The sequence below is a fragment of the Prenolepis imparis genome, unplaced genomic scaffold (genome assembly GCF_030444845.1).
Source record: "Prenolepis imparis isolate NDT839.2.m4 unplaced genomic scaffold, iyPreImpa1.0 SCAF_83, whole genome shotgun sequence".
NCBI lineage: Eukaryota > Metazoa > Arthropoda > Insecta > Hymenoptera > Formicidae > Prenolepis > Prenolepis imparis.
In genome coordinates, this window is record NW_028141241.1 from 86,977 (window position 1) to 96,189 (window position 9,213).

The window sequence follows — 9,213 nt, forward strand, 5'->3', positions numbered from 1 at the left end:
AGGGGATAGTGGTAAGGGAACTCGACAAGAGACTGGGATGCCCGCCTCTTTCAAACCAAATACCACTGAAAGCAAGAGACGAGGCACATCTGCAAAAAGCGAAACAGCAGCAGAGGCTTCAATCGGCAACAAGGAAGACACAACAAGAAAAAGTAGAATGGTCTACATCAGCACAGGGGAAAAAGGTGGCAATACCTAAACCCACAGTCAGGAAGGTGGAAATAGTGAGCCACAAGTTTAAAGTGGTGCCGCCGACGACGACATTAAATCCAAATGCTCGGCCGGCCAAGGAAAGGATCCCAACACCCAAGGCCAACAAGGCCAAAAGCGCGGGGAAAAAAGGTGGGCTAGCCCCACAAAATAAAAAAGAGGAAGCGCCTCAGATGCCCCAAAAGATCAACGAGGCACCCAAAGAAAAATTGGAAGGGGAGACATGGGCAACGGTGACCTCCAAAAAAGCTAAGAGGGCCATAGCCTCAGAAGCCAAAAAGGAGGCAACAAAGAAGACTGCAACGGGAAAACAAACATCGTCTTCCCAAACCAAAACAGTCAAGCCAACAGGACAGACTGGACCAAAGAAAGAACCGCGAACGGCGGCGGTAACAGTGACGTGTCCCCCTGGGACATATGAAAAAAATCTCAGGGAGGCACGTCAGAAAATGGAAAAAGAGGGACTCAGACTAGAAGGGGCAAAAATACGACGGGGGGCTACAGGCTCTTACGTGTTTGAAATCCCGGGGGCAGATAAACACGAAAAGGCGGATAAATTTGCTCTCGGATTAAGAGAGGCCCTTAAGGGCAAAGTGGGCGTTAAGGTGCAACGCCCCACCAAGATGGCGGAGATACGACTCAGGGGGCTCGACGAATCAATAAGGGCCCCCGAGATCGTGGAAGCTATAGCTGCCAATGGTGGCTGTTACGAAGAGGAAATCCAACTGGGGGAGATTCGCAAAACACCAGGTGGTATCGGAATAGTTTGGGCTCGCTGCCCGCTTAAGGCAGCGATCAATATTATGAAAACGGCTCAAATAAAAATAGGGTGGGCAGTAACGCGTGCCGAGATGCTGGAGACGCGACCCCTTCAGTGTTATAAGTGTCTGGAGGGGGGACATGTAAGAGCAAGATGTCCAAATAATGTGGACCGCAGCGGTAAGTGCTACCGTTGCGGAGAGGAGGGGCATTTGGCTCGGCACTGCACAGCTGAGGTAAACTGCCCGGTGTGTGCGGACAAGGGGCTGCCTGCCAAACACAGGGCGGGCAGCAGAGCGTGCGCACCGGTACAGAAAGGAAAGAAGGGGGTCCCGCTCCATAAAGTGACCGATCGCCCCCTATCAACAGCAGACCAGCCCCCTGGACAAGGCGCCAAGTCCAGGCTGCAAGCGGAGGTCCTCCCCCTCATTGATTTGAATGATACGAGGGAGACCCCAAAGGAACAGAGACCTCCGCGAACACGAGGAATCAAGAGAGAGGAGGAAAAGCTTCCAGAGGGAGCATTAAAGAAGCAGCGTAACCAGCTTAATATAATGGACGCAGATCCTGATGCCATGGAGGTGTCGGGCTTGGAGACTATACCGGGAAAGGATGGCCTGTGAAGTAATACAGGCTAACCTCAACCATGCGAGGGGAGCGCAGTCCCTCTTCGACCAAACAATGGCGGAGAGGGACTGCGGCTTGGGAATCGTGGCCGAGCCATATAGAGTTCCGTGCAGCCCGAACTGGGTCGGCAGCTTGGATGGCTCGGCTGCGATAGTCAGAAGGCACACAGCAATGTCCCCTCCCCTACAATTATTGAGGGCGGGGAGAGGGTTCGTCATGGCTTCCTGGGGGCCCATCGTGATAATAGGTGTTTATCTTCCGCCCAGTCTAGGCGATAGAGATTTCGGGCGGAGGCTAAACACCCTGGCGCGGCAACTTAACAGTCAATATCCCCGCCCGGTGTTGGTGGCTGGGGATTTCAATGCGAAGAATAATATGTGGGGTTTCCCGGCCACCGACGGGCGGGGAAACAGAGTTATGGATTGGGCGGCGGACTGCGGCCTTCTTCTGGTCAACAGGGGGAACACTGAAACGTTCTATAGACGGCGGGGCGGGTCTATTATAGACCTGACATGGGCAAACCGCTCCGCTGTCGGGATGCTACAAAAGTGGAGGGTGGTGACGGAGTTAGAAACATTAAGTGACCATAGATATATCATGTTCTCCGTCACCACCACTCCGGGGGAGGTCGTGGAACGTCGCCGGATCAAGGAAGCCAGCGCCAACAGATGGGCCCTCAGAAAGTTGAATGAGGAAGAGTTTAGTGCGGCAATAAATGCCGCATTAATAACACGAGAGGAAGGGGACGGGAGTCTGGCCACAATAAGGGAATGGCTGCATGGAACGCTAGTTAGGACATCCGACGCGGCCATGCCCAGGGTCAGACACCGTCCCCAAAGAAAGGTGTATTGGTGGTCGGAGACTCAGGAGGGCCTCTGACCACGCAAGAAGATTAGCACACCGCAAGAGGAGGCTCGCGCATACAGAAGCAGTCGAGTACGAGGAGGCGTGGGGCGTCTACAAAGAAGCAAGAGACGCCCTACGCATAGCCATACGGGAGGCCAAGTCCAAGGCGTGGGAAGAACTGCTCTCCACGCTGGATGAGGATCCGTGGGGGCGCCCCTATAGACTTGTATTAAATAAGTTAAAAGGAGGGGCGTCCCCTCTAACGGAGACTCTGGACCCCCATTTTGTCGGTGAAGTGGTAGACGCTCTGTTCCCGATGCGGGATCTGGAAGAAGACCCGATCCCGCGGAGGGAACAGGAGTGGGACGAGACAATAATGGGGGTCACAGCGGGAGAGCTGCAGAAGGCCGTCCGGAAAATCAAGAAAGGGAAAGCCCCTGGTCCGGACGGCCTTCACGGTAGGGCATGGGCCCTAGCACACGGGGACTTGGCCGACGTGATGTTAAAACAGTACTCGGCATGCTTTAAGGAGGGAAAGTTCCCCCCAGAATGGAAGAAAGCACATCTTGTGCTTCTTCCAAAGGAGGGCAAACCAAAGACTTTGCCCTCGGCGTACCGTCCGATCTGTCTGTTGGACGAGGCGGGAAAGATTTTTGAGAGAATAATCGCGAACCGCCTCGTCCATCATTTGTCTCGGGAGGGTCCCGACCTAAGTGTTGATCAATACGGCTTCCGCGCCGGGCGATCAACTGTGGACGCAATTTTGCGGGTCCGCTCGGTCGCGGACGCCGTTACGGAGGGGGGCGGGGTGTTGATGGCAATATCATTGGACATATCCAATGCTTTCAACACCCTGCCCTGGCATCGGGTGGGGGAGGCCCTTCAATATCACAGGGTGCCCCCCTACCTGATAAACATAATGCGGGACTACTTCCGGGACAGAAGTCTGACGTATATGGACGGAAACGCCGAGGAGAAACAGAGGGGAATGTCGTGCGGGGTTCCACAGGGATCAGTTCTGGGCCCCTTAATGTGGTCCTTAGCGTACGATAGGATCCTCAGGTCTGCCCTCCCCCCCCGGCTGTTCAACGGTGTGTTATGCTGATGACACACTGATTATGGCCGGGGGAAGAAACTGGGGGGAATGTATTGCGCGGGCTAATCTTGCGGTTGCACGGATCACTAGGGTGATCAAGGTCTTGGGACTCAAGGTGGCGCCCCAAAAAACTGAGGCCCTCCTCTTTCATAAGAGGAGGAATGGGGCGCCACCTGAGTCATATATAAGGGTGGAAGGCACCCCCATAAAGGTGGGGACCCATATCAAGTACCTGGGTCTCCACCTGGACAGCCGTTGGACTTTTGGCGAGCACTTCCGCCAATTGACCCCGAGGGTGGAAAAAACAGCGATGGCGCTATGTCGTCTACTTCCAAACCTCGGGGGACCGGGTGGGAGTGTTCGTCGATTATACGCGTGTACGGTCCATTCAATGCTGCTGTACGGGGCCCCGGTATGGGCGGAGAAGGTGTGCGCCACCCGCAAACTGAGGGACTCGATCCTCAGAATCCAGAGGCGGGTGGCGTGTAGAATCTGTCGGGGCTACCGTACAGTAAGCGGTGTAGCAGTGGGGGTGCTCTCTGGAGTACCCCCTGCAGACTTGTTAGCTCGCATGTACGCCGAAGTTTATAGGTGTACACGCGGGCTACAAATGGAGGGGATTGTCATAACGGACCGTACTCGTTGTGCCATAAGAGTCCAACAGCGACGGGTCCTAATAGAGAGATGGACCGGCCGCCTCCAAGATCCGAGACTGCCGGGCCGCAGGACCGTCGAGGCTGTCCTTCCCTGCCTGAACCAGTGGCTCGGCAGGGAACATGGGGGTGTCACGTACAGGATGACCCAGGTGCTCACCGGGCATGGATGCTTCGGTTCGAGTATCTGGGTCGCATAGGCAGGGAGAGGACAACAAGCTGCCACCACTGCGACCATCCAAGGGATGACGCCCAGCACACCCTCGCGGATTGTCCCGCGTGGGTGGGCGAGAGGGCTGACCTGGTGGCCGCAGTGGGGCGCGACCTGTCCCTGCCAATGGTAGTATCCGCAATAGTCGGTGCGAAAGAAAGGTGGGGAGCTTTTTCCTCCTTCTGCGAGAGAGTACTCTCGCAGAAGGAGGAAGCGGAAAGAGAGAGGGAAAGGACCGGGAGAAATACCCGGCCCTCAGAAGAAGAAGAAGAGAAGGATGAACAGGAGGAGATGGAAGACGGGGACGGGCCCCCTCTTTTCCCGCCATCGGCGAGCTTGCTCGTTTGTGGTGGCGGGAATCGGGGGGGGGGCGCCCCCAGTGTAAGAAGAAGGAGTAGCGAGGAGAAGGGGGGCGTGCCCCCTCCATCCCCGCCGTTGCTGGGCTTGCCCACTTGTGGCGGCAGGGATCGGGGGGGGGGTACGCCCTCAGAAAAAGGAGGAGAATAGGTGATGAAAGTGCGGAGGACGGGGGAGGGCCCTCTCTTTCCCCGCCATCGGCGAGCTTGCTCGTCTGTGGTGGCGGGGATCGGGGAGGGTCCGCCCAACACATACCCGCGTCACACTATGACGCGGGATGAGGTCTGCGGGGGGGGGGGGGGCTGGGGACGTTTAGGTCCCAGGGCTCCTCCCCGAAGAACTCTCGAGAACTGGGGGCGTGGGTGCGCCGGCCTCGCTTAGGCGGGACCGGCGCGCCCGCGCCCCCGGACGGGCAACCCCCTCGGTTGGGGCCGAATCCTAACTCCTAAAGGAGCGGAGGGAGCCGCAACCGGGGGGGCCGAGGGGAGGGGTCGTTCGCCTGCGGGGTCGCGCTTTGCTCGGCCTTGTGGGGTGCGACCCCTCCCCTCACGGACGTAGATGCGGCGGGAAGGCCCTCTCACCGGGAGCCGTTAGGCACCGGTGGGAGGGCATCAACACCGCAGAGGGTCCCCTTCCCCTTCTGGGAAGGGTTTCCCTGGTGAGGGCCTCCAGGGTTGATTGCCGAATCTCCATTCCCTTTGGGAGGGGAAGGGAGCAACACTCTGGAGGCGGGGGGTGGCGGCTCGAGCGGGAATACTCGATCCGTGACCCCGCCCCCCATACTCTTTGGGAGGGCGCGACGTGGGGTTGGTACCGCCCTGCGTCGCAACCGCGAGGACCCCGCACGATGTAATTCGCGGGGGGGAGAATGTCGCCTTCCGCGACACTCTCCTAAGGAGGGAAAGGCGGGGGGACGGCCAGACGGCATGGGATACCAGCATCCTGGCCGTTCCCCATTAACGCCCGAGAAGGTACCCGTAGTGGTTTTAGTGAGGTAAGGTCTTGCGCCCCCTGACCGATCCATTCGTGGACCGGCCAAGGGGAGCAAGAAGTCCCACATAACCGCCCGTCCTCTAGCCCGGAGGCGGGTGGTATCCATGAGGATTTCCACTACGAATAAAAAAAAAAAAAAAAAAGGTTTCGGAGCACTTTCCGGGTCCGGATGGCGTCCACGGGAGGCTCTGGGGCCTCGCCTATGCAGAAATAGGAATGCAAATGAGGCAGCTATATAATAGCTGCCTCCGCGAGGGTATCTTCCCTCCGGTCTGGAAGAAGGCAACTATTGTCCTTCTTCCGAAAGAGGGCAAACCTGAGAATGAGCCCTCCGCATATAGGCCGATCTGTTTGCTCGACGAGGCGGGGAAGATTCTAGAGAGAATCATAGCCCGCCGCCTCGTCGAGCATTTGTCCCGGGAGGGTCCAAACATAAGTGAGGACCAATATGGCTTCCGCGCCGGGCGCTCGACGATTGATGCGGTGGAGTGTGTGCGCTCGGAGGCGGAAGCCGTGCAGGAAGACGGTGGGGTGTTGTTGGCTGTGTCGCTAGACATCTCCAATGCCTTCAACACCCTGCCATGGCGGCGGGTATCCGCGGCCCTCGATTTTCACGGGGTACCGGGATACCTTGCCGCAATAATAACGGACTACTTCCGGGACAGGAGGATTGCATATGTCAACAGAGAGGCCGAAATATGTGAGAGGGAGATGTATTGTGGGGTTCCGCAGGGCTCAGTTCTTGGCCCATTACTGTGGAACCTCACATATGATATGACTCTCAGGACTGCCCTCCCCCCTGGCTGTAGAGCCATCTGCTATGCAGATGACACTCTAGTTCTGGCCAGGGGGAATGACTGGAGGGAGGCCAAGATCAAAGCCGAACTGGCAGTCGGCAGAGTTGTGCGCTCTATTAAGGAGATTGGACTTCGGGTGGCGCCACACAAAACTGAAGCTGTTTTCTTCTATAGAGGTAGACGGGCGCCACCCAGAACAATCATTAAAGTGGAGGAGATCCCAATCCAGGTGGGGGCCCACATCAAATATTTGGGCCTCTACCTGGACAGTAAATGGACCTTCCGCGAACACTTCGTCCGGCTGGCTCGGAGGGTGGAGAGAGCGGCAATGGCTCTATGCCGACTTTTGCCGAATCTCGGGGGGCCGGATACGCGGGTTCGCAGACTGTATGCCGGGATCGTTCATGCAATAGCACTGTACGGATCCCCGATATGGGCGGAGCAAATGGGGGCCACCCGTGAAATAAGGCACAAAATGTGCCAAGTTCAAAAGCGGGTGGCCAACAGAATCTGTAGGGGATACCGTACGGTGAGTTGGGCAGCCGTGGGGCTCTTGGCGGGAGTTCCCCCGATAAACCTCCTGGCGGATATGCAAGCCAATGTGTATTGGCGCATAAGGGAGGTTCGGGGGAGAGGTATAATCCCCACGGCACGCGACCGGCATGCAGTCAAGGTCCAAGCCCGGCAGTCCGTAATTACGAAATGGTTAGAGCTCCTCGAAGACCCGAGGATGCCCGGCAAGCGGACTGTCGAGGCCATCAGGCCCTGTCTCCAAGAATGGTTGGACAGGGTCTGGGGAGGGGTCTCCTTTAGAATGACACAGGTGCTCACCGGGCATGGATGCTTTGGTGAGTACCTGTGTCGCATAGGTAAAGAGCGCACAACTCGCTGCGCCCACTGCGGGCACAGGAAAGATGATGCGCAGCACACCCTCGAAGAGTGTGCTGCGTGGGAGAGGGAGAGAGAGGAGCTGGTGTCCGTAGTGGGCGCAGATCTTTCGCTCCCGGCTGTAATCGCAGCTGCAGTCGGGAGCGAACAAGGGTGGACGGCCTTCTCCTCCTTCTGTGAAAAAGTGATGAAGCAGAAGGAGGACAAGGAAAGAGAGAGGGAACAGAAGGGAGAGCGTCGAAGGTCTCTGGAGAGGGACATAGCAGAGGAAGAAGAAGAAGAGGAGGGATTTGGGGCTCTAGTCCCCACACAGGAATCAATCCCCAATTCTGTGGGGACTGATCCAGGATGAAACTAATGGGAGGGGATGGGGGATGTACTCCCCATTTCCCCTCCCAAGCTCGGAGTGAAGGATAGTAAGGAAGAAAAAAAAAAAAAAAAAAAAAAAGAAAGAAAAAGAAAAAGGAGGGGTGATAGAGAATAGGAGGAAACGGGGAGGGGTCTCTGCCGACCTAGCCGGATGAGATCCTCCCCCCCTGCGGGGGCGGGGGCCGCCTGGCCGCCGACCGTGGGACTTGTCCCTCGGCCGGGGGCTGGGCGGTCCTCGTCCCCAGGATGCCGGCCCCCCTTCCTCCCTGTGGCGGGAAGGGGATAAGCTGGCTCTTTCCCTGGCGGTGGTGGCCGAACTTCAATTCCCTCTTGGGATGAGGGGGAGCCCCACCGCCGGGGCTGTGTGGGTGACGTCGTCGGGCCTTCGGACCCGGCGTCGCTGACCGCCCACGAGTAGGAGGGACGATGACCATCAATATGTTCACGAGCGCGTGCAGGAAAGCGGATATATTGAGGAAGCGAAGCGATAAGTGATCTCAGATATTAGTTTAACAATGTTTACTGTATTAGCACAAAAATTAACATATACAACAAAACAGTATTTGTCACTACTAACAATAATGCCGTAATAGAATTCTAGTCCGTAATTCGAAATCGTTAGTTGGTTGATAGCGGGTGTCGACTGCGGTTTTAATTACGTATAAGCGGTATAACAAGCGTGCGATATGCGGTTTCACGACGGATAACTGCGATAAGGCCTGGATGATAACTGGAGGATAACTGGAAGATAACTGCGATAAGGCATGGGTGAGCTCCTTTTATTGATTCGGGTCAGGAGTCACCCTTTTCGCCGAGCGCCAATAATCATCCTTAATTTTCAAACATTTAGAGGTGACTCGAAGGCGCCGTACGCTATAGGCTGCCTCGTGATCCGCGCAGAGTAGGCACGTGCCTGTCATGCGCGAGTCTTTAGATCGCGCGATCGATTGGCCTTACAGTGCCCACGTGATGCGGCCGCGCATGCTTTTCGCGACGTCGGTGGTTGTGTTCCGGCGCGGTGGCTGTTACGTGTTTATATGTTTGTGTTGAGCGACTCGCAAGAGTTGGCCGGCGGGGGGGTGGGCGGCCTTGCGCCCCCCGTCCAGCCGGGGTTTCTCCAAGGAGAAACCTCGGCGTTAGCGCCGGGCGTCGATGGCCGAACCCTAAACCCCTTGGGGGAGGGGGGGCTGCCACGACGCCCGGCAGTGGGGGGGGCCGCGGGGGGTCCAAACTTCAGCTTGATCCCCATTGCACGCGGTCCTCCCCTGCGAGGGAGCGAGGGTCTGCCGCCCTCCCGCCGAGAAAGACGCCCAGGGTCGGGCGTTCTCGGCTGGAGGGAGCAACCTTTGCGAGGGAAGTCACCCCCCCGGGGGTGGTTTCCCTGAGAGGGCCTCCTCGGTTGACGGT